General features: G+C 44.2%; 1 protein-coding gene across 1 annotated transcript in view; it reads right to left on the minus strand.

Annotated features, from left to right (window-relative positions):
• THSD7B (thrombospondin type 1 domain containing 7B) overlaps positions 1-22674 on the minus strand; it is a 1641422-nt gene that overhangs the window by 1617996 nt on the left and 752 nt on the right. The window contains exons 2-3 of the mRNA XM_081579094.1: positions 22033-22229; positions 5944-6019 (exon numbers count right to left, since the gene is read on the minus strand). The gene's annotated coding sequence lies outside the window, so the exon portion shown is untranslated. The remainder of the gene's footprint in view (positions 1-5943; positions 6020-22032; positions 22230-22674) is intronic.

The raw sequence follows: 22674 nt of genomic DNA on the forward strand, positions 1-22674 counted from the left end.
GCAAAGAAAAGGACCTGGAGCAGGCACTGCTGAGAACTTGTTTCATCCATCTTATTATGCTTTGTACTGACTCCATATTTCACTAACCTGCTCCCAAATACCTTATGAAACCAAGCTAAATCGCCCCTTTGTACAAGACAGTATATATCTGATGCCCAATAATAACCTCTTTGTTCTTCCCTCCCCCTGCCCAGTACAATTCCATTTATTATCTAACCTTACTTAGGCATTTTCAGCAATCTTTTCATGTTCCTCCACACACATTTTCTAAAAAGCCAGCTGTGCAATTTAGACCATCCCTGGAGATTATTGACCAGTTGGGTTTGCATTTATGAGCACATAACTGAAGCTGACATGGCCTTTACCAGAATTAATAGCTCTTGGAGCAATTTGCTTTCACAGCATTTTACAAACAGCTTCATAATACATCTGAGGGCAAGGCAGGTTTTAATTAGTGTCACTAATAGCTAAGTATTAAGAGGTGAGATAATTAAGCAGCTGGACCAATAGGAGCCAGAGGTGGAAGGTGAACTTGGAGTCTGTGCAGGTTCAAGGTGATAGAAGTTTGAGTGATATTGGGGAGCTGTTTTCTACTGAAGTGAGTCTTCTGTTAGTACTGACCAGGAATTACGGCTGACACACTCAGTTTGTATGTGTGCAATATCATTTTGAAATACCCGGTGCTTCCTTCGATTCACTCTCTCTCTCTCTTTAGTTTCTCCTCTTATTTAATTTTGGTTACTCTATTTTACAAGCAAAGCAGCTGTCTGCATGGGGACAAGGTGCACCATTCAGATTCATGGTTTACAGTTCGCTAAATGTAAGCCTGCCTAATCCTTTCATATCATTGGATTACTCTCCCCAAGCAAATTTTCCCAGCTTTCATCATGAGAAATGGGCTCCCTGCCAAGAAACCACTCATCCCAGCTCAGGTCCACCTGGCTTTTCCTGATTGTCAACTCCTCCATCTTGGGCCATTAAAAGGGCTTTCAGACTGAATATTTGCACAACCATTTCTGAAAGCCAAACACAAAATCTTTGTCACAGAGTCACTAACTTCTATGCAGAATTTTGGTCCAAATTATTATCAGGAAAGAAAGAAAACTTTTGATCACTGGGTCAGTTTTCTCTTAATAACATCTAATTAGATACAAGTACATTTATTTAAAGTTTAAATAATAACCAAGTTCAGATCAGAGGATTTAGAGAAGAAAATGTGACTTCTTAGTATTAGGTGGCTGCATTTGGAAGATAGGTTAAGGTTAAGAAAGTCATCCTAAAATTCCTAAGTGCTCCATAAATGCTCCATCAATTAAACTTTCAGTGGATTTTTAGAAAATATTCATGGTTATTTGCTACCTAATTCCCTCCACAGGTCTGAAGCAGAGACCTTCTTGGATTTCAAAGGGAAAGGATTCTTTGTGCAAAACAGAACAAGGGGTTTGATTCACACACACTCCTCTGTCAATCACATCTGAAATTCTGAACATGTGTAAACTCTCTCAGGGAGACAGCACAATAGTACCTTGCCATTAGATTGCTGATTCTGATCCCTCCTAGGCTAAACTTTAACAACTGTAAGCAAGCAACTGGGGTGAAGGGGAGAGTTGATAGAGCCCCATTCCAACTCAGGTATTCAGTGGGATTTTAGGACCTAAAAGCCACTTTTCATTTCACAGGCAAATACTCAGACATCTACCTTGAACACAAAATCTGGTTAAACTATTATGAAAAAAGTTTCTCTGTACCTGTACATTCTCCACTTTTTACACAAAACTTTCAGGAGTCTGAGTGTATTTAGCATTCGAGACACTGAACAAACACTCAAGAGCAACATGCTGGGTGGGCTTCCATTACGCTATTTTATTGATTTCCTTAAGCCCAAGGACTCAAAAATGGGAAGACAGAAAAATGCATTTTCAGTGTCTCAGGGTCTCCCCTCCACATTCTCTGTCCTTTTCATTGCTTTCCAGAGCTGCCACACCCTAAGGAGGTTGAGAGCAGTAAAGGGAGGTGGGCAGGGGGACACTTTATCCAAACATGGTAATAAAGCTAGGCAGAGCACTAGCCTTTCACAATCTCCTTCTTCCAACCTTCCAGATGACAGGGCAGGAAGGTCTAAGGTCTTGCAACCTACTGTCCAAAGATGGCACCTCTGATTTTCTGTTTTTGCCTTTTGTTTTCAGTTTTGGCTGCACTGGGTCTTCTTTGAAGCACTCAGGCTCTTCTTGGTTGTGGTGCACAAGCTTTAGTTGCAACACTTGGGCTTAGTCGCCCCGTGGCCTGTGGTATCCCCAGCTAGGGATCGAAGTCGTGTCCTCTGCATTGGAAGGCAGATTCTTAACCTCTGGACCACCAGGGAAGTCTCAGCCCCTCTGGTTTAAATAAAATAGTCCATATGCGTGGTAAAGAATCCCCCTGCCAATGAAGAAGACATGGGTTTGATCCCTGGGTCGGGAAGATCCCTAGGAGAAGGGTATGGCAACCCACTGCAGTATTTTTGCCTGGGAAACCCCATGGGCAGAGGAGCCTGGCGGGCTACAGTCCATGGGCTTGCAAAGAATTGGACACAACTGAGCCACTAAACAACAATGAACACAGAACTTTAAAGACAAGAACTAGAAAATACCTTGCTAAATGGTTGGTTGACAATACATCTAATTTTTAAGTAAGTTCCTTTCAAGGTAAGGGACCATGTTTTCTGTGAAGAGTAGAAGGTGACATCTTACAAACGGTAAATCCTGATAAGAAACTCTACGGGAACTCAGCTCCCATTCATAGAAGTCTGCATGCTGTGATAAGCACTCACACTCCCAAGTTTCACTTTGCATTCTGGTTCATCAAACTATCAGATTCAAGGCTGAAAGTCAAAGTGAAACCCTCACGAAAAAAACCACACTGATTTTTACCTGCTTTAATCTCAATGTTTTGAGAAACTAACATGAAATCAGTCCAGTTCACTCCAAACTTACTTTTTGGGGCATATAAAATATCTCCAGTGAAATGTCAGAAAATTTGACTTGTCTCAAAAATGTTCACCAATGAGAGGGGTTTTGATTAAATCCAAAACTTTCACAATGATTCTTAAAAGTGTTTAAAGACCCCTGCTGAGTGTCTCAAATAAGTCAAGTATTTAAAAATTGAAAGAGGAAAAACAAGGCATTTCTGAATTTCAACCAGTGATAAGTGCTTTGTGAAAACCTGAATCCCTCAAAATAAATGCCAAAAGTAACTGTGCAACTTTCTCCGGAGAAGGCAATGGCACCCCACCCCAGTACTCTTGCCTGGAAAATCCCATGGACGGAGGAGCCTGGTAGGCTACAGTCCATGGGGTCGCTAAGGGTCGGACACGACTGAGCGACTTCACTTTCACTTTTCCCTTTCATGCACTGGAGAAGGAAATGGCAACCCACTCCAGTATTCTTGCCCGGAGAATCCTAGGGACGGCGGAGCCTGGTGAGCTGCCGTCTGTGGGGTCGCACAGAGTCGGACACGACTGAAGCGACTTAGCAGCAGCAGTAGCAGTAGCAGCAACTTTCTCCACTAATATGCATACAATAACACTGCCAAACCAAAGAGAGAGAAAGAGAAAGGGTTTAAAAGCATGAGAGCAGACGGGAAGGAAAGAAGAAGAAAGTTGGAGAGGGAAAAAAAACCCAAAGATGAATTTCTTTTTCACCCATTTCTGAAAAGGGTAGAGTTTTCACCTAAGATTACTGGGAGAGGTCTGGTCTGAAATGTTTGAGTCAGACCAAGAGTCGAACCAGTCTGTCCAGTTTTCCTGGGGCCATCTTCATCATATGTGGATAGCATCTCGGGCACTTTTCTGCCTATGTCTCTGAAAACATATCACAGGGGCCAGCCCAGTTTCTCTAAGGCCTCAGGGAAGCCAAGAGTCAAATGGAAGAAACAGAAAGGAAGCCAAGAGTCTAATCGCTGGGAATGTGTAAATAGCAGACCAAAGTGGCCGAGTCAAGGACCAGTCGAGGTCACAGAGCCGGAGTCGGTCAGGTGGGAACAGGTTGGCAGCACGGAGAAGGGAGGAGTTGGAGGCAATTCCTAGAAGACTGACTAATGGGACCATTTGGAGGCTTAATTATCCTCTTAAGGAAAAAAATAAAAAGAGAACCCTAGGCCTGAGTTTGCTGTCTTTACTGATAAAATTCAAAGGGCCCCAAGCGGGAATTCCTCAGAGGTTATGATGAGAAGAGGGCTTCCTCAGTAAGCCCTCTTTACTTCTCAGCAGTAAAGAATGTGCCTGCAATGCAGGAGCCTCAGAAGACTGGAGTGCAGTCCATAGGTCAGGAAGATCTGCTGACGGAGGGTATGGCAACCCACTCTAGTATTCTTGCCTGAGAATCCCACGGACAGAGGAGCCTGGCGGGCTACACTCCATGGGACCACAAAGAGTCAGACATGACTGAAGCAACTCAGCCTGCATGCACGAGGATGAGAAGAGACAGAACTCACTCGCCCTACTGTGCTGCGTGCCCAGGTACTCCGTGCACCCCAGCTGTTGGTGACATCCTTATGGGCAGTGGCTTCTATCTCTGGGTCCTCAGGGCCTAATCCAGCGCCTACTGTTTGCTAGACATTCAATGGAAGTGCTCAACTCAGTGATTACGTGGACAAATGGTTACGAGAAACTACTTGATACTTTCAATCTTAACTGTCTTAGGATGCTTTAAGATATTTGTCCCCAAGGTCAATTAAATGTCATCAATCTCTAGAAAACCCTGTAACTGCTACACTCACACTCAGTTTGCTTTCTCTAGAATGACGGAGGCTGCTCTTTTTCTGGAAACCCACAAGGAAGTACTTTACAGGCAGCCCATCTTCCCGCCTTTTTGCCTGTAAACAAAGTCTCTCTTTGCCTCAAAAATATAGTATGTGTGTTTCCAAGCTGCAACTAAACCGTTGAAAATTAAACCACAGAGCAGCATTTTAATGAGAGCATGATTACCTAACACCCCAGTGTGGTTTCAGATGGCCTTGTGCCAACCTTCCAAAACGCTACCACAAGTTCAAAGTAAAGAGGAAAAAAAAAAAAAATGTGATTAGCATCCCCTTAGTGAAGGTAGCTCTCTTGGATGGCTTCCAGAAAGATTTCTCTAGAAGGACATATGTTATTGGTGTCTGCAGTTAACAAAACTTTTTCTTCCTGTTTTGAAAAGTTTGAGAGAGAGAGAAGGGGGGCCAGCCCTTGAATTAGTACATGATGTCCTCAACTAGGTGTTTTTCGCACCAAAGCTCTGCTGTCAGCGTCAGTACCCAGTGCCGTCTATCTCATCAACTCACCTTCTGTGCACGCACTTGCTATTTCTGTAGCCTAGGTTACAAGACCGCAGGTGTTGATGCTCCACTGGCCCCACAGAACAAAACCCATGCAAACACTGTTCCTCCCTGGTTGGCAGCTCATGCTGAGCATGTCCAGCATTAGGCACAGAGAAGAGGAGGGAGGCACTGATCCCATGTTGGGGTCATTTCTCAGGGGCATCCTTTCCTGGGTGCTTCAGTGCTTCCTTAGCACAGTGCTAAGTTGTGGTTTCATTTCCACATTGGGTTTCCTGAACTGTCTTTTGCAGTTGTCTTCGCACTGATTCAATGACAACAAGATTGCCCCGAGAGGCCACAGGCAAAAGCAGATCACAGAGCAGGAAGACACCGGAGTGGAATCTCTTCATTCCACAGATGAAGAAATCCAGGCCCATAGGAAATTTAGAGATTCAACCAAACTCACACAACTACTCAGCATCCTGATTTCCAAGCTGCAAGTGTTGTGCTAGACACACTACCTCGGATTTCTTTCCATAACATAGTAACTTAAACAACCACCTGCACACAACTTGGTGGGCACAGAGTAGGCATAATATATGCTACTTTCCACACTTGCCAAGTATTCAGCATTGTGCTAAACCCCAAAAAGGATAAGTGACAACATACCATAGACTTCTTTTTTCAAAATTGGGGTATAGTTCCTTTGGGCCTTCCTTGGTAGCTCAGCTGGTAAAGAATCCACCTGCAATGAAAGAGCCCCCAGTTTGATTCCTGGGTCAGGAATATCTGTTGGAGAAGGGATAGGCTACCCACTCCAGTATTCTTGGGCTTCCCTGGTGGCCCAGCTGGTAAAGAATCTGCCTGCAATGCAGGAGACCTGGGTTTGATCCCTCCATTGGGAAGATCCCCTGGAGAAGGGAAAGGCTACCCACTCCAGTATTCTGGCCTGGAGAATTCCATGGACTATATATAGCCCATGGGGTCACAAAAAAGTCAGACATGACTAAACAACTTTCACTTTCACTATAGTTGCTTTACAATGTTGTGTTAGTTTCTGCCGTACGACAATGTCAACCTATTATATGTATACATATATCCCCTCCCTCTAGGACTTCCCTCTCATCATCCCCCCATCCCACTCCTCGAGGTCATCACAGAGCACTGCACAGCAGGTATTGTATACATGTCAATCCCAATCTTCTAATTCATCCCACCCCACCCCCCGCCCCAAGTCCACACATCTATTTTCGATGCATTTCTATTCTTCTCCTACAAATAGGTTCATCTGTCCCATTTTTCATACCATAGACTCTTGCCCTCAAGAAGTCATAAAATCTTGAAGGTAACAACATACACACATTAGGCATAGAAACAATACAGATGAATGCAAAGTAGGGTAGGAGGTGCTCAATAGCATCTCAGATAATGAAAAGCAAAATGCTCTCTTCTTTACTCTCTTCACTCTGTTGACATAATGGTTTTGTATTCATTTTTATATATTCTTCTATTAACATTCTTTTCCATTATGGTTTATCACAGGATATTGAATATAGTTCCCTGTGCTATATATTAGGACCTTATTATTCATCCATTCAAAATGTGCTTTTGTCTTCACTTTGAGATTGCCTCTTTCAGGAAGCCTTCCTGGGTTTGGTTCAGACTGGATTCTAAGTTCCTGTGCACTTGTCTAGGTCCCTGTGAGCCCTCTGAGAACAAATTCCTGGTCAGCCTTGGGTATTCCCATGTCGAGTGCCTGGAACATAGATGGTGCTTAGTAAATGTCTAGGGAAGAAAGAAACTGAATGTCAATTGACAACCTTTTAGTCATCAAATGGGATTGGAAATAGGCTCTAAAAATAGGAGGGATGTGAATCAGTGCAGAAGGGGGTCCAGCAATGGATGGATAACACCTTCCCCATAGAAAAACCACCCCAATCTATGCTGGTGAGAAGTCAGTGAGGACACGCTCAGGGATGGAGTAGTCATCCTAGATGAAGAGGACCAGGGAGGTGCTGTTGGGTAAGTCAGATAAGGCCAGATTCTGGGGTGGTCAGGGAGGCTAAATGCATGATGGTGACTGACCAGAAGGAAGATGTGTTGCTCTTTAAAAAGAAGAGAATTAGGGAAAACTCAAACCGGGAGAAAGCTGTGCACAGCAAACTACTTAGCTCAGTTTTAGAATCTGATTTTGAGAAGCATTTTTCCTACACTTGCAAAGAAAGCTTTCGTGCTTCCCTTTGGTAGCTGGTGTTTTCCTCCCTTCTCAATTTTTAAGCGTTGAACATCTGAAAAGACAGGCTGAGTTTCACCTTAGGAAAATGCAAAATAGTCAGCTGCAGTGAGAAAACACAACGAATTGCAATGTCAGTCACAGATTTCTTTGAAACACTGTGCTAAAGGGAATTCTGAAATTCTGAAAGGACCACTGACTCATTCAGCTAGTGAGCCAGGATGAACATTTAATGTGGTAACAGGGACTGAGGAAACCACTTCTCTGGGGAGCTGATGGTTCTGAGTCCTCTTATCTGGATGCCTTTACCAAACAAACTGAGTATCATCTTTCACTTGGGGGCACCTGGTAGGCATTTACGAAAAGAAAGGAGTTCCGAGAAGAAGAACTATAATTATCAACGGCAGAGAGGGCTCGGTTTCTGCTCTCTTCATGGCTCATCCCCAGAATGATCAAAATTAAAGAGCAAAATAGTTTGTCTGGGAAAGGGGGGTGTGAAGGAGGAACAAAGAGTCCTAAAACAGTGGGATTAAGGATATTAAATATGCCCCTTCCCAACGTCCAAGGCTGAAGCATTACCTTGTGGGCAGCCATATACTACGTAAAACCCTGCAGATATTCTGTCAACTCATGCCATTCTAGCAAGACATTAACTTGGAGGAAATGCCAGGACAATGAGAGGCTGGAGGAGAGAGAAAGCATATTGCTATGGACGCCCAGCTGTTAGGCAGTCCTGGACTGTTGCTGGTGATATCAACTCCAACCTAGAGCAGACTAAGTAGAAAAGTCTGACTCATCTCTAAAGAAGAGCCTTAAACAGGTTCATAATAGTTCTGCCTCTCCCCAGGTCACCTGGAGGTTCTTGGTTTAGAGACCTAAACAGTCCTGTGGTCTGAGATGTCATTGCATGGAAGGCAATGACGACCCCACATGGATGCAGATAGTTAACACGATTGGCCTCACTAGGGAAGCCATCCCACTCTTGAGGTCCATCTGCAAGCAGATATGAATTTCTAAGTGGCATTTCAACCCAAGTTCTGTGTTCCATGGGATCCATGTGACCAACCTCCAAGCTGGTATTAGTGGTAAAGAACCCGCCTACCAATATAGGAGACATAAGAGACACAGGTTCAGTCCATGGGTCAGGAAGATCCCCTGGAGGAAGACATGGCAACCCACTCCAGTATTCTTGCCTAGAGAATCCCATGGACAGGGGAGCCTGGCGGGCTACAGTCCATGGGGTCACAAAGAGTTGAACATGACTGGAGCAACTCAGCACACACACACTCCTAACGAGAGATTCACCCCTCAAGGACCAGGTAGGAGATGTTGGGATGAGCTGTTGCCTTAGAAGCAGCATGTTGTCACCCACACGCTGGAGCAGCCATAAGAAATGGGGGTTGCCATCTTCCTGATCCCCACCAGCCTCTGGAGGCACCCAGCGAGGTGCCCCTGTTATGGGGTGCAACAGAGAACATGTAAACATTTGCTTCCCTGGTCCTACACTCCTTCACATAAAGAATGATGTGAGCTTCTGATGCCCTTCTCCTCCTTCTCCCACATCCTCAACATGGGTTTCTATTGGCTGCTAGAGAATGGTATCCTCAGCCCAGGTCCAGCACAGGGCAGGTGTGTCACAGGTTGATGTTGATGGCTGGGCTCATGAGCAAGAGGTAGGCGCTACTTTGCACTATCATCATTTTAATGAGGAAACCAAGGTCCCAAAACATCAGGTAATTTGCCCAGAATCTCTTGATTAGTAAATTCACATCATTTAACTCCAGAGCCCAAGCACTAAAACTGATTCATCTCCTTTGCTCAAGGTAGTCTGGTTGGATGGAGGAATTGGGTGTGTCAGAACCTTCTTAAAGAACACTTCCCCTCCCCTGATTTCAGCAGCATCAGTCTCCTACTACTGGGCAAGTGCCTGCTTTATGCTTGCCAGTCTCAGTGGTGGGTTCAAGGTCACAACTGTTTATACCTCCTCAAGAGCTCGTCACACCCAGTGTTCCCCAGTTTCATTTGTACATTGAGGTTCCAACTGTCAGTCCCCAGCCAGCACATTGGTTTCACTTCCCTGGGCCCTAATTCATCCGTTTTTGAAATAGGGATCTATCTACCAGGGTGGGTGTGAGAAGAAAGAAGAGGGGCATAAAAATAAAACCGCAAAACCTCACCATGACGCTGTTCATGCATTAGTGAGCACTTCACAAACAAAAAACCTTATACTAGGGTATTTGTGTCCTTTCTTAGTAGTCTTCTGTCTTGACTCTGGCTGATATCAGAATCACCTAGAGCATTTTTTAAAAATATAAACACCAAAGGCCTCATTTCAGTCTTACCATATCAGAAACGCCAAAGTTGAGGCCCAGGGATCTGAATTTTACATACCAGTGATTCTAATTAACTTACTTAGTGATTCTAATTAACTTACCTAGTAGTCGAATTAGTACCTTGTGGTAGTAGTACCCAGTATGTAGGGGCCTGGGTAGAATGCGATGTACATCCTTCCAGGAGTTTCTGTAAGAGATTCCCACCCAGGATGGGGGATAGATTTCCAGGACCTGGAAGCTCCTTCCCAAATAACAGCCTTCTTACTTGGCTGGTTCTTAGTTGGTAGCTCCCTGCCGCAAGCCAAGTGGTACTGGCATACGGAGAAATATTCCTTCCATCCCATTCCACTCTGCTTATCTCCCAAGCTCTCTCCCTGGCAGTTCAAGCAGGGGTAGGCTCCAGGTACAGACGAAAACTCTGCTCCCTCCAGGCTGCCTTTTCTCTGCCAAACCAGAAAATCACTTTTAACAACCACAAAGTTTCATGAGCCACCAGATGAAAGCTGGTCATGCCCTTAGTGTCTGTTGATGGAGAACATGCTTAAACACACACATACACACACAAACCCCAAAACAAGTTATGGATTCAAGAAAACTTTCAAATAAATTTTGTATTTCATTCATTGCAGGCCTGTCCACCTGTACTCACTTGCATCCTAACAGTAAATGTCCACAAAAGGATCTAGTCATGGAATAGCAGTATTTGAAAGGAGCCACCAGTGTATAACCAAAAAGCCAGAAAAGTGACCTGAGGTCAAGAAAAAAGAGAGAAAATGGATCTGAAGATCAACTTTGCCCATAGTGAAGTATACCTAGGGCCAGCCTTGAGCCTCACTCAGGAACCAAAGTTGGACACTCAAAGGCAGACCAGGGGACTTCCATGGTGGTCCAGTGATTAAGACTCCGTGTTCCCAATGAACAGGAGTTGCTGTTCAATCTCTGGCCAGGGAACTAGATTCCACATGCCGCAACTAAAGATCCCACATGCTGTAACTAAGACCTGGCACAGCCAAATAAATAGATAAGAATTTAAATAAACAAACAAAGGAAGACCAGAACACTCAGCAAAATAACTCTTATAATATTGTAGGAGTAAAGGTCTGGATGCAAGAGTGCCTGTTTTCCTTAAAAACGACTGCAGCACAATTTACAAATAAAGGCACAAGTTTAGAGCAAGTTATTTTCAGTGGTCTGCTAGAGATTTTTTTTTGCAGTTAAAGGGGCCTGAAATTATTTTAACTTCAGGCATTTGGGTAGGACTTCCCAAAAGTGTGCCCAGCCAGGAGGTGAATGATGTGGCATTGTAGCCTCTCTGCAAACAGGATTCCATCTCTTCTGCAAAGCTTTCCTGGGGCACACTGGTTTGGAATGACTCCTTCTTCTGTACTTTGGGCCTCAAACCTGGTGATTTTGATTCTGCAGGTCTAAGGAAGGGCAGATGCCATCAACTCCTTGTCTTCTGTAAATTCACCTGTGACCATAAAAGTTATAGACTATTAAAGTGTTACTACATTAGAGATGTTGATTGAAGTTATTTAAGTTTCCTAGGACAGCCTCTTCTTTCCTTCTGCCTTTTCTCCCATAACTCTTAGCACAATACCTACCTCTAATTGGTGTCCAATGACTACATATTGATTAGCTTTGACCTGGCAGTGTCCTACCCCAGAAACTGACCTCCAAATCAGACCCAGTCAGAGGCCTCAGAAATATAAGGATATAAGAAGCATCTTGAAATCTACATTTCTTTTTCTGGTGTGCCAGGTTTTGCCACCTCTGATACTTATCTTCTAACCATGTGCACATTAAAAAAAAAGAAAAAAAGAGATGTGCATGTAGATGGAGTCACCCGGTGACGTCAGTAACAGGATACAATCAGACACCCTGTTCCACACAAAAGCCCACAAGGCAGGTGCAACCAACACACAAACTTTGAAAACATAAAAGGATAAGCCTTCAGACTTTCTCTAAAGAGCATCACCACCACCCCCGCCACTAACATCTTCTCTCCTGACCTCTATTCATCATACCCTAGCTGGAATTCCAATCACCCTGAGCTCCTCTGTCTTCCTTAACCCCACATCCATGAGTCACTAGATGCCGGTTCCCCAAGATCTCTTTTATTCACTAGCCTCCTTCCAATTCCCACCACTGTCCACCTAGCCCAGACATTTACAACCTCCCACCTGAGCCATCCACCTCTGCTTCCTCCTTCCAACCCACTCTATACTCCACATACAGATTGTTCCAAAGCATGGTTCTGACCATATTATCTACCAACTCAAAATCTATACAGTTTCCCTGTTGTTTTATAAAGTCCAGACCTCTCAGCCTTGCCTATAAAACCATCTCTGATCTAGCCTCAATGTGCCTCTCCAGAGAGAATTCCAACCTACATTCCAATCAGACTGGCTGATCCTTGTTCCTGGCTCCAACATTTTGTTTAAGCTTTCTCATTTCAACCTGAATGTCCTCCTTCCTGCCCAACTCTGTCCAAGTTAAAATCCTACCCACTCTAGATACATCTCCTGGGTGAAAGACATCCTCCTTCTCTGCTGGACCTTGTTTCTACTTCACTTACACTGTCCATTCTGCTCTGGCTTGTGTCACATTTATCTCTGTCTATATTATCCCCCATGCTGGACTTAAGAGTCTTGAGACCACGGATTATATGCTATTTGTACTGTATGTTTAGTCACTCAGTTGTGTCCGACTCTTTGCAACCCCATGGGCTGTAGCCCACCAGCCTCTTCTGCTGGTGGAGATTCTTCAGATAAGAATACTAGAGTGGGTTGCCATGCCCTCCTCCAGGGGATCTTCCCAACCCAGGGATCGAGTACACATCTCCCACATTGAAGGTGGATTCTTTACCATCTGAGCCACCAGGGAAGCCCTAGATGAATATGCTATTTATCTAGTTTCTATCCCATTGCCTAGAAGGGCTGTGCACATCACAGGCACTCCCAGCAGTTTGTGACAAGAAGGAAAGAAGGGAGAAAGTGGGGGAGGAAAGAAGAAAGAAGGGAAGGAAACAGGCACTGAAGAGGCCTCAGCAATAGAAGAAAGGAGCTCAGAAGGGGCCAGAGAGAACAGGAAGAGAATCCACTAAGTGGGGGGGGACGGAGTGGGGGGGCGAAGTGGGGGGATGGGGGGTGAAGCGGGGGAGGGCAAATCATAAAAATGAGAATATACTGTATAACACAGGGACTCTACTTAATGCACTGTGGTGACCTGAATGGGAAGGAAGTCCCAAAGGGAGGAGATATGTATATGTATGGATGATGCATTTTGCTGTATAGTAGAAACTATCACAACATTGTATAGCAGCCATATTCCAATAAAAATTAATTTAAGAAAAATAAAGAAATGGAAAAATTAAAAATGCTATGGAACAGATTCTGGCAGCATGAGAGTGTGTGTTCCAGATCTGAAAGGGGAGAAGAACCAAAGAAACTTGCTTGCACCATGAGGGGACTTACAGCAACCTTGATTTGACCCCAGGGGCAGACTCTACCATCCTGTTCTCTCCCCATCCCTCATAGCAGGGCTGGGGTCTTCAGGTGGAAACTTGGTTCCAGTGATTTACGAAACCTGAACGGGGAGAAACTGGCCTTCCTCGTACATTCCATCTAGACTTAATTAAAATATCTTATCTCTATAATAATTAACTTCTAATCAGTATAACTGCAGTTTACAAAGTATCCTCATCCACGACCCAGTATGGTCCTCCTATCAGTGATGTAAGGTAAGTGGATAACATAATAGCTACGCCCTGAGAGTCGTCTGGCACTTTAGAGTCCACAAAGCATTTTGTCTGTCAGGGACATTCCGTGTGGTCTCCACTCACCTTTCCATTAGTTCCTTAAACCCCTGTCACACCCAGGGATACCCATCCCCTCCAGTTTCCAGGACACAGCCTGCTATTTGATACTTCATCATCTTCGCAAAGATGAGACAAGTAGGTGGGATGAGTGGACAAATGGGTAGAATTCCTTTTAGCTCTTCACAATCTTCGCCTCCAGAAGCCAGGTCTTCTCAGGGAGGACTGGAGTAGCAGCACCCCAGGGACCCTCTGAAGTCCTCTCATGGTGGGGAAAGGGGGTGTTCGTCACCAGACGGGCACACCTGGCATTCTTTGGTTGCCTCAGCTTCTGTGGAAACTCTGGAAGGGGACTCAGGGCCAGGGGGATCATGGGACCCACAACACTGCCTCTGGCCAGTGAAGAAACACAGACACGTGTGTATACACCTCTGCCCCAAGCAACAGATGGAAGGGAGAGCTCATGCAGAAAAACCCACTTCCTCTGCTGCTGAGACAAAAGAGGGGAACTCTATACTCACTACTAAGTGGGACGGGGAGCAGGGGAGAGAAATTCTGACTGTATTGGCTTATTTTTGTCCATTTCTGACTCTTATGGATGCCTCGCACACCCCCATTTTCAGCTCTTTCTTCTCTAGAGTTCATCTGAGACAGCTCATTCTGTCCACGGAGGGCACAGAGACATGGGGCCAGAGACCACAGACCACGTGCAGTCTCCTGGAGGTCAGGAGAGCAGGGCATTCTAAATGATTTTCTCTGACTTACGGTGGGGGTAAAGCAGGTATTTTTGAGGAGAAAATAAAGCGTACAAACGGAAAAAATATATTAATACTTAATCGTGTATTTTTTTCATATTTGGAAAACAACTTCTTGTTTCACAGGACAAACTTTAGAAAGTTAACAAAGTTCAACAAAACCCTCTAGGCTGGTGGAGAATGGGCAGGAAAAATATCTTCTCTACAGTCAGACTTTCAAGGACAAAGCCAGAGATTTCTCATGGGATGTACCTGGAAGGAGGGCTAATCAAATGTCAATGTTTAGCATAAAAGGGCAGAGACAGTCTTTACCTACCTGGGACCAAGCAGTCTGTCTAGTGACCCTCAGCACTTGAACTTTTAAGCAGAAGCTCAGATAGAAATTCATAGCGGTGCCCGAAGCAAGCCTGTCCCTTTCTAGAATTGATGGTGGGGCACAGGGCAGGCACAACAGAGAAGAGGGAAAGGAGTGCTTCTGAGCCATCAAAAAATTCAGAAATGCTGGTTTTCTGGGGTGCTTGGTTATGATGGTGTGTGTGTGTGTCAGTGTAGGTGTAACAGAAGTTAGGGGAGGGTCTTTGGTTGAAGGTGTGAAGGTGGCTCTTTTTTTAGCCTGGCCAATTGCCAAAGTATGACAAAAAACCTCAGCATACCCCATATGGGGTAGCAAGAAAAGGAATCAGAAAAAAATCTCCCCCTCCAAAAAGTAAGCAGCTGCCAGAACCCTAACTCTGAAGTGAAAATTTACTTGGCAGAGAAGAAAAATCCTACCCAGTCCTGAGGAGCCTAATTTAAATCACTTTAGCGGGAAGCTTAAAGATGGGGCTGGAATGCCCTCTCATTTATCATCAAAGATAAAGTTCTCAGCAACCTGGATGTGCAAATAGGGAGCTATTTGTGGAAAGGATTCATTCAAGTTGTTCACAGTTGTTCAGAGTGTCACCAAAGAGGTCATTCTCCTCTGCCCCCAAACAAGCAATAAACTATCTGCACGTGAGCTGGTTTCCAAACCACAAAGGGATCACAGGGCAGACTGAGGAGCTACCCCTTCGCAGCTATCAGAGACAAGAAGGGCTGCACTTGGCAACGTGGCCTGAGTAACCACAGCCCAGAGGATAATGCCCAAACTGGTTAACCACAGGGATCAATGAGTGGAAAAACATAAAAGAATATCTGAAACATACCACCCTGATATTTTTAAATGACTCTGAAAATGACTTCGTTCCCTCCATTTAAAAAGAAATCGCTCCACCACAGAGCCATCCTCAGTTGACAGAGATTCCAGGAAATGCCCTGACATTTTTGATTGAAAGGGAGGAGTTTGAGGGGCAGCTAGATGAGAAAGCAAGGTTTTCTCCAGGCAGCCATCGGCACCTGCTAAAAAGAAACCCATTTAGGCATGGATCTTCAGACAATTTTTTAAGTATTCATTTTCACCTGGCTTTCCCCTAATGTAATATCAAGCAAAGAGGGGGTTAATCTTACCCTTGATGAACTGCTTTCCCACGTTTTCTTTTGTCAAGTACACCAGAAAGTCTCGGGAGGCCTTAAAAAGTCTAGCACTAAATCTTTTGAGTCACTTAATCCCCAAATCGTCAACGGGAGATAATTTCCTTTATGAAAAGAAACCCTAACCTGGCCCGGTTCCGCTCTCAAACTTGCTAATGGAACAAAGAGGCTTCTCATTAGACTCATCCCTGTGGCTGCAGAAATAAGTGTTTCAGGAAGGGCAGGCAGGTTTCGCTTTAGCCCTAGGATGGTTTTGGCTGCCGCTCTCTTTGGCTTCCTCCTGTGGCATCTCATCCAGCTGAGCTCTGGCTAAATTAGACCCAGTTGATGGAAAATTGGGCAGGTGGGTGCCTAGGAGAAACGGCTGTCCAGCAATCAGGCTCACGCATCAGTGAATGGGCTCCCTTTCTGAGTAATGGGCTGTCCATTCCCAGGAGCGTTCAGGATGAGACTACCCTATACGGTTATAGAAGGAGCTCCTTGGAAAGAAGACCAAATGGGTTCCCAACCCCGAATCTGAGTCTCTGTAACTCAGGAGGGGGCTTTCAAGGCACACACGAGAAACTTTATGACTTCTCTTTCCTTCCTCATCATATGTCTCTTTTCTGCCCCACAATTGGAAGTAAGAACATTTCACACTTTATTGAAGGCTCTATTTCCCTTTACCTCACTTCTGTGGGTAATGGTGGAGAAAGCCATTTGCCCGGTTAATCAAAGGCCTCCAATGACAAGAAAGACATTTCAACAGCTGAGAAATAAGTCTATATAGTAATAATAACAGCTAATGTTTATTGAGGATTTGAAAGACTTTCATGCATTTGCCAATTTAGCCCACCCAACAATCCAAAAATGGAAATGCTCTTGTTATCTGCCTATTGCAGCTAAGGAAACAGACTTAGAGGTATGCTTGTCTGGCTGTGATGCTCCTGCATGTGGAGCTGGAAAAGATGTGAAGTGAGCACTCAAGAATCTATATGAGTTAGTTTCAAAGTGCTGTGCTCCAAACCAGTAAGCTTCACTGTCCATCTGGCCATCCTTCCTTCTACTGTCAGTCCTCCTGTTTAAAGAGCAGAGAAAGGAAGGCCCGTCTTCCAGAAGGAATCTGCCCCCAAAGCTGAAAGGAATATCAGCCCAGCATGCATGCATCAAGGTAGTCAAGAAGCCTGAGAGCCTGGGAGTGGGGAAGGGTTTAGGAGAAAAAAACAGAGCCACACAGATGTTAATTCTCTTCAGGGTCCTAAATATTAACCTGAGTATACTGGGAGCTGCAAGGGAAAAACAACTCAGGAAATCCAAAGTGATTGATTTCAGTCTTGGAGTAATGGACAAATTATGACACAGAGGCTACCGTGAAAGGATTTTGAGGCCAGTTCTGACTACTTGGCACTGTTTCCCTTGTGTGTATTCATCCCATTCTTCCAAGTGTCCGAATCCTCAATTTTTCCTTTGATTCCCAGTGCCAATAACTTAGGCCAGTGTAAATTGGAAGTTTATAAAGTTTTTGTTGGTTTGCTTGTTTTGAATCAACATTTTAAAGTTGAGAGATTTCACATTTAAAAAATCAGGACTTTCAGCTTCTCTTTAAAGAAAATGGAAGATAAGGCTCAAATTCTCTCATAGGGTAATCAAGGATCATGGCTATGGACAGGGTATATACCCTCTCTAGTTCTTCACAGTCTGCACCTCTCCCTAATGCCTCATTCATTGACAATATCTGCAGGTATTTAGAATTTGCCACTGGTGCTTTAGGCCTACAAGTAGCTCTGGATACTTGTAGCCAGGTTGATTATAGCTTTGGATTTAGGAAATTGTTCATGCAAGAACACTGCATCCACTCCCTCTATACACACACACAGACACACACACACACACACACACACATTTCCTATCCTGTCCTTTTGCTAATATAAAACTCTTGGTAGAATGATCTCAGAGCCCATCTGTATGGGTGATCAAATCTCCACATTTCTGGAAGCACCCTGGCTCTGCCATGGATGCATAATTCTCTTTAGAAAGCAGACTGTCCACAGGGCTCTGGGTGCCTCCTCTTGTTGTATAGCTGCCTGAGGTCACTGCCAATAAATTACTGGCTTAAGGAAAACAATGACAAGCCTTTTCCATGGGGAACAGACTTTGCTCACTCAATTATTTCCTAAAGTCATGCCCTCTTTCCCAGCTAGACACTATAATTTTTGGGGTAACAGGACTGAGTCTGTTTATTGTTTGTTCTTCTGATCCAGAAAGCCACACTGCACCTGCCACATGAGACCAGCAAACTTTGAGAGTAATGCATCCTCCTGGCAGTGGAACTAGTCAAGTAATGATCATTGCACTGTTAATTAAGTGGCTGCTTTGTTTAAATTACTTACCAGGGTGACTCTAAATTGGCTGTGTTTGTTTACCAGTCTAGCTTTTCTCTTTGTATTGTTCTTGACTGCTACAGAGAATTGATGGAAATCACAAATAATCTCATTTTAGCAAAATCAGACCTTTTAGAAATTCAAGATATGACTTGAATTTGGGATAAAAATATACCCAGAAAAACAGTAATAATTTTCCTAAATTAGCATATAGCTGAAAGATGGGAGACTTAGGTTTATTTGCCAAAGTCATTTTTCATTTGTAGGTGTTGGAGACATAAGGAGTTGGGGATGGAGAGGGGCTGTGTGCAGTGGCAGTGTGGTGGCAGACCACTTCTCCCACCTAATATCAACTTGGAAATTGCTGACATTTGATAACACTGTCACTTTGAGATTTATAACCCTCTGCCAGAATTACATGGCCCTTGAGAAATAGCTTCTTTTTTAAAAAATTACTTGGGAAAATATTATCTTTGAGTATCTCCTACTGCCATCAAGGAAATTTGTATGTTTTCTTCTCTGTCAGAAACAAAAGTGGCGATTTTCCTTTTCAGAGACAGGGCAGGAGCCAGCAAGGGGCCAGGGCGAACTGGTGCTTTCAGAAACCCTTTAATGATGCTGTCTCCTGCCACCCACCATCAGGAGGAGGTCTGTCCTTCAGCTTTCTGTCCCCATCTGGCTCTAAACCTATTTGGGGACACAGTACAGCTTTCTGTCATACACACACAGATACACACACATGTACACACACTCACACACAAACCAACCAGCTGCAGAGCAAGCAACAGGAGGTGGCAGAATGCTTGCCTCTATGTCACTGGATTCGTAAGCATCCCCTCCAAACCACGGCCAAGACCAGTTACTCCCTGGGCTAAAGCCAGCCTGAGAACTTGGGGATCTTGCCAAGCCGACAGCCCCTAGGCCTAGCTCTGTTGCCAGAGCCACACAGGAAAGTCATTAATTCACTAAACAAAGCTTCAGAAGAAGATTAGGGAGCCCATGATTTGTTCATCAGTGGGCTAGCTGCACAGAAGATATCTGAGCATTCAGTTTAAGGAACCTAGAATATTTGGGGCTGAGGAGAAAAGCCATACACTCATTTTAAGATGAAATAACATCACACAAGGGGCTCCCCTGGTAGCTCAGATGGTTAAGAATATGCCTGCAGTGCAGGAGACCCAGGTTCAATCCCTGGATCAGGAAGATCCCTGGAGAAGGGAATGGCAACCCACTCCAGTATTCTTTCCTGGAGAACAATACTATGGACAGAAGAGCCTGGTGGGCTGCAGTCCATGGGGTCACAAAGAGTTGCAAAGAGACGACTGAGCATCTAACAATTTCTAACGCTTTCATACAACGTCACACAAAAGATGCCACTCAAAGCTGTATGTAAGTAAATGCTGAATGACTTTCAGAGGAGGGAGTTCCAGAGGGTGAATCTCCACAGTCAGAAAGGGCACATTGTGATGTTGAGGAGAGAGCCTGGGCTTTGCTGCAGCACAGACTGCGTGCAGATCCTCACTGTGTGATCACAGCCAATTTCCTCACCCTCTCTGGACTTAAGTTTGCTTACCAGTGGAGAAGAGGTGGTACATGCCTTACAAAGTTGCTGAGGGGATTACATGAGGTCAGCTGCACATTCCAAGCCTTCAAAAAATGTTTGAGTTTTATGTATTGTTTTATTTTGAAGAACATTAAAGAGTTAAAATAAAAATCAGTTCAAGTAGGATTAGCCCAGAGGAAAATGGTGCAAGACCATTCTTTGAAGAGGAAACTCACAGAAAAAGTTATCATATTTAACAAATACTTTAGGAAGTGGAAAGGTATAAGAAGGGATTGTTTCTTTTTTTAAATCATATTGACTTTTTCCTGAATATGAAAATATTTCATGTCTATTACAGGAAATTTGGAAAGCATAGTAAAATGCTAGGAATAAAGTTAAAAATCAAATACAATTTTGCACCCAATGAAAACTCCTATAAACATTTTTTGTTTTCTTTCAATCTTCTCCTAGTTTTAAATTAACTGAGATCACATTGTATACACAGTTTGGAATCCTGCTTTTTGCACCTAATGTTTCATAAGTATTTGCCCTGTCATTAAAAGTTCTTTGCAAACATCATTTGCAATGGCTATATGGAATTTCACATATGGATATACCAACATTTTCTCAACTATTCCACCAACAGTAGACATTTAGGGCTGTTCAGATATTTCACTATTATAAATAAAGCCTCTGTGAATATATTTTTTGTTGTTGTTGCAAAATCCTCTTTCCTTAGGATAAGTTTCAATAGGTGGAATTACTGTTCTAGATTCCTGCTGGATATAAAACATTTTCCACAAAGAGGTCCAACCCACATTCCCCTCGGAACACAAGTGAGAGACAGTTGGTCTTATCAAATCCTGAGACCCAATATTATCTTTGGAAAGAATTTTTTTTCCCTAAGTTGACAGTCATGAAATAGCATTTCATTGTTCTCTTAACTATCTTCTTCCTTCTGCTGTTGCTGCTGCTAAGTCATGTCAGTCGTGTCCTACTCTGTGTGACCTCATAGACGGCAGCCCACCAGGCTCCTGTCCCTCGGATTCTCCAGGCAAGAACACTGGAGTGGGTTGCCATTTCCTTCTCCAGTGCATGAAAGTGAAAAGAGGAAGTGAAGTCACTCAATCGTGTCTGACTCTTCGAGACCCCATGGACTGTAGCCTACCAGGCTCCTCCGTCCATGAGATTTCCCAGGCAAGAGTACTGGAGTGGGTTGCCATTGCCTTCTTCCTTCTAGCGATATACCTAAAAGGATCTAAAGGAGTTCTCAGATAAAGGATAGGAGCTTTCTTTTGTCTGCAAACAATCAACAAATATTTAATGCGCAAATCATTTTACTCTGGATTTATCCTCTCTCTTTTTGAGTGGGTTTGGGAGATTCTGCTTTTCAGGTTTTAGCCATTGTGAAGATAAGAGTTTGAGGTACAATGCAGCTGATATTCTGAGTCAAAACATCGATTCTGCCACTACCAAGCTTCATGAAAATCAAGCCATGGAACCCGTCTGAAATTCCAGCCCTTCAGCAGATAGAATGCCTGACCTACCTAGCTTATGAAAATGTGAAGGTCCTGATGTTTTATTAACGATTTTAAGTGCTTTTAAGACTTTTTTAAAAATCTGCGTAATATTATGATTGACTGTATCCAGTCATTATTATGACCTAAATTGACAGTTTCTGAGAAACTCCAATATCAGCTTTCAGTGGATGAGGACCTTCACTGGCAAATATTAGGGAATGGGTCCAGACAAAAGATAAAAATTATGCTCTGTAAAGAAATGATTCCCAGTCTACCCATTGTCTTGGGAATATCTCCAGGTTGAAAGATTTCCTCTGGAAGAAAAGGAAGTGGTGCTTAGGGTCCAGTCTGGGCAAGCCTTCTTCTGGCGACGGTCCCAGGGTGGGAGGTGTCTGGGGTCCTCCTGGTAATGCAGCCACTGCTCCCGCCAGTCGCCAGCAGAAGCTCACACCTCGGTCCCCGCTGTCACTCACTCCTGCAGTCACCCTCGCCTGTCTCATTATTTATCGGCCCCGCCCCCCACTGGGTCCCCGCCCCATCCAGGCTCTGTGTGCGGGGCGGGAAGTGGCGCGAAACTGGAAAGCACTGTCTGAGCGCCCACTGCAAACCCCAGCCGTCTGGGACACCTTTAAGCGTCCAGCCCCCACCCTTATTCCACTCTGCCCAGCTCTCCAGCCGAATTTCTTACTGTTGCCAACGCTTGTTCTCCACATTAGGTCGGACAGCGGATGTGAGGCCAGTAGATCTGGGTTTGAGTCCGGCTTGTAATTTCTGGGCAACCCAGGAATTTCATCTCTGCACATCTGCTTCTTGTTTCCTCCGCATGGGGGCCTTGTCAAAACATCGATTCTGCCACTACCAGCTTCACCGCTGTATCCCCAGCTCCTAGAACAGTGCGAGACATGCAGTCAGCTCTCACTAAATATCTGTTGACTAAATGCATCTCTGTAATGATAACACCTACAGGGTGTTGTGAGAATGAATAAATCTGTGCAGCTACCTGGTGACATGTTAGGGAAGTACTATTCTCTGAGTATCTCTTATAACACAGCACACTTTTTTAAAAGCACTATTCACGAACTGGTTACCTGGGAATACACATCTACTTCTCTATCACAATCTCCCTCCAGAATTATGCCAAATCATCCGACCTTCTCCTCAAAATGTTTCCTGATTGTCGACACCTGACTCTAGCACTATTACTGTGGATGTGCATGTCTAGTTATATATAGTTGTGTTCTGAAGAAAGAATCTTTACTTGTTTCATTTTCTGAATGAACTGCATCTGCTCAAAGAGCAGGGAATGGACTCAGGATATTGGACCCACTGC

The sequence above is a fragment of the Giraffa tippelskirchi genome, chromosome 3, assembly GCF_054371585.1.
Source record: "Giraffa tippelskirchi isolate mGirTip1 chromosome 3, T2T-mGirTip1v1.2.pri, whole genome shotgun sequence".
NCBI lineage: Eukaryota > Metazoa > Chordata > Mammalia > Artiodactyla > Giraffidae > Giraffa > Giraffa tippelskirchi.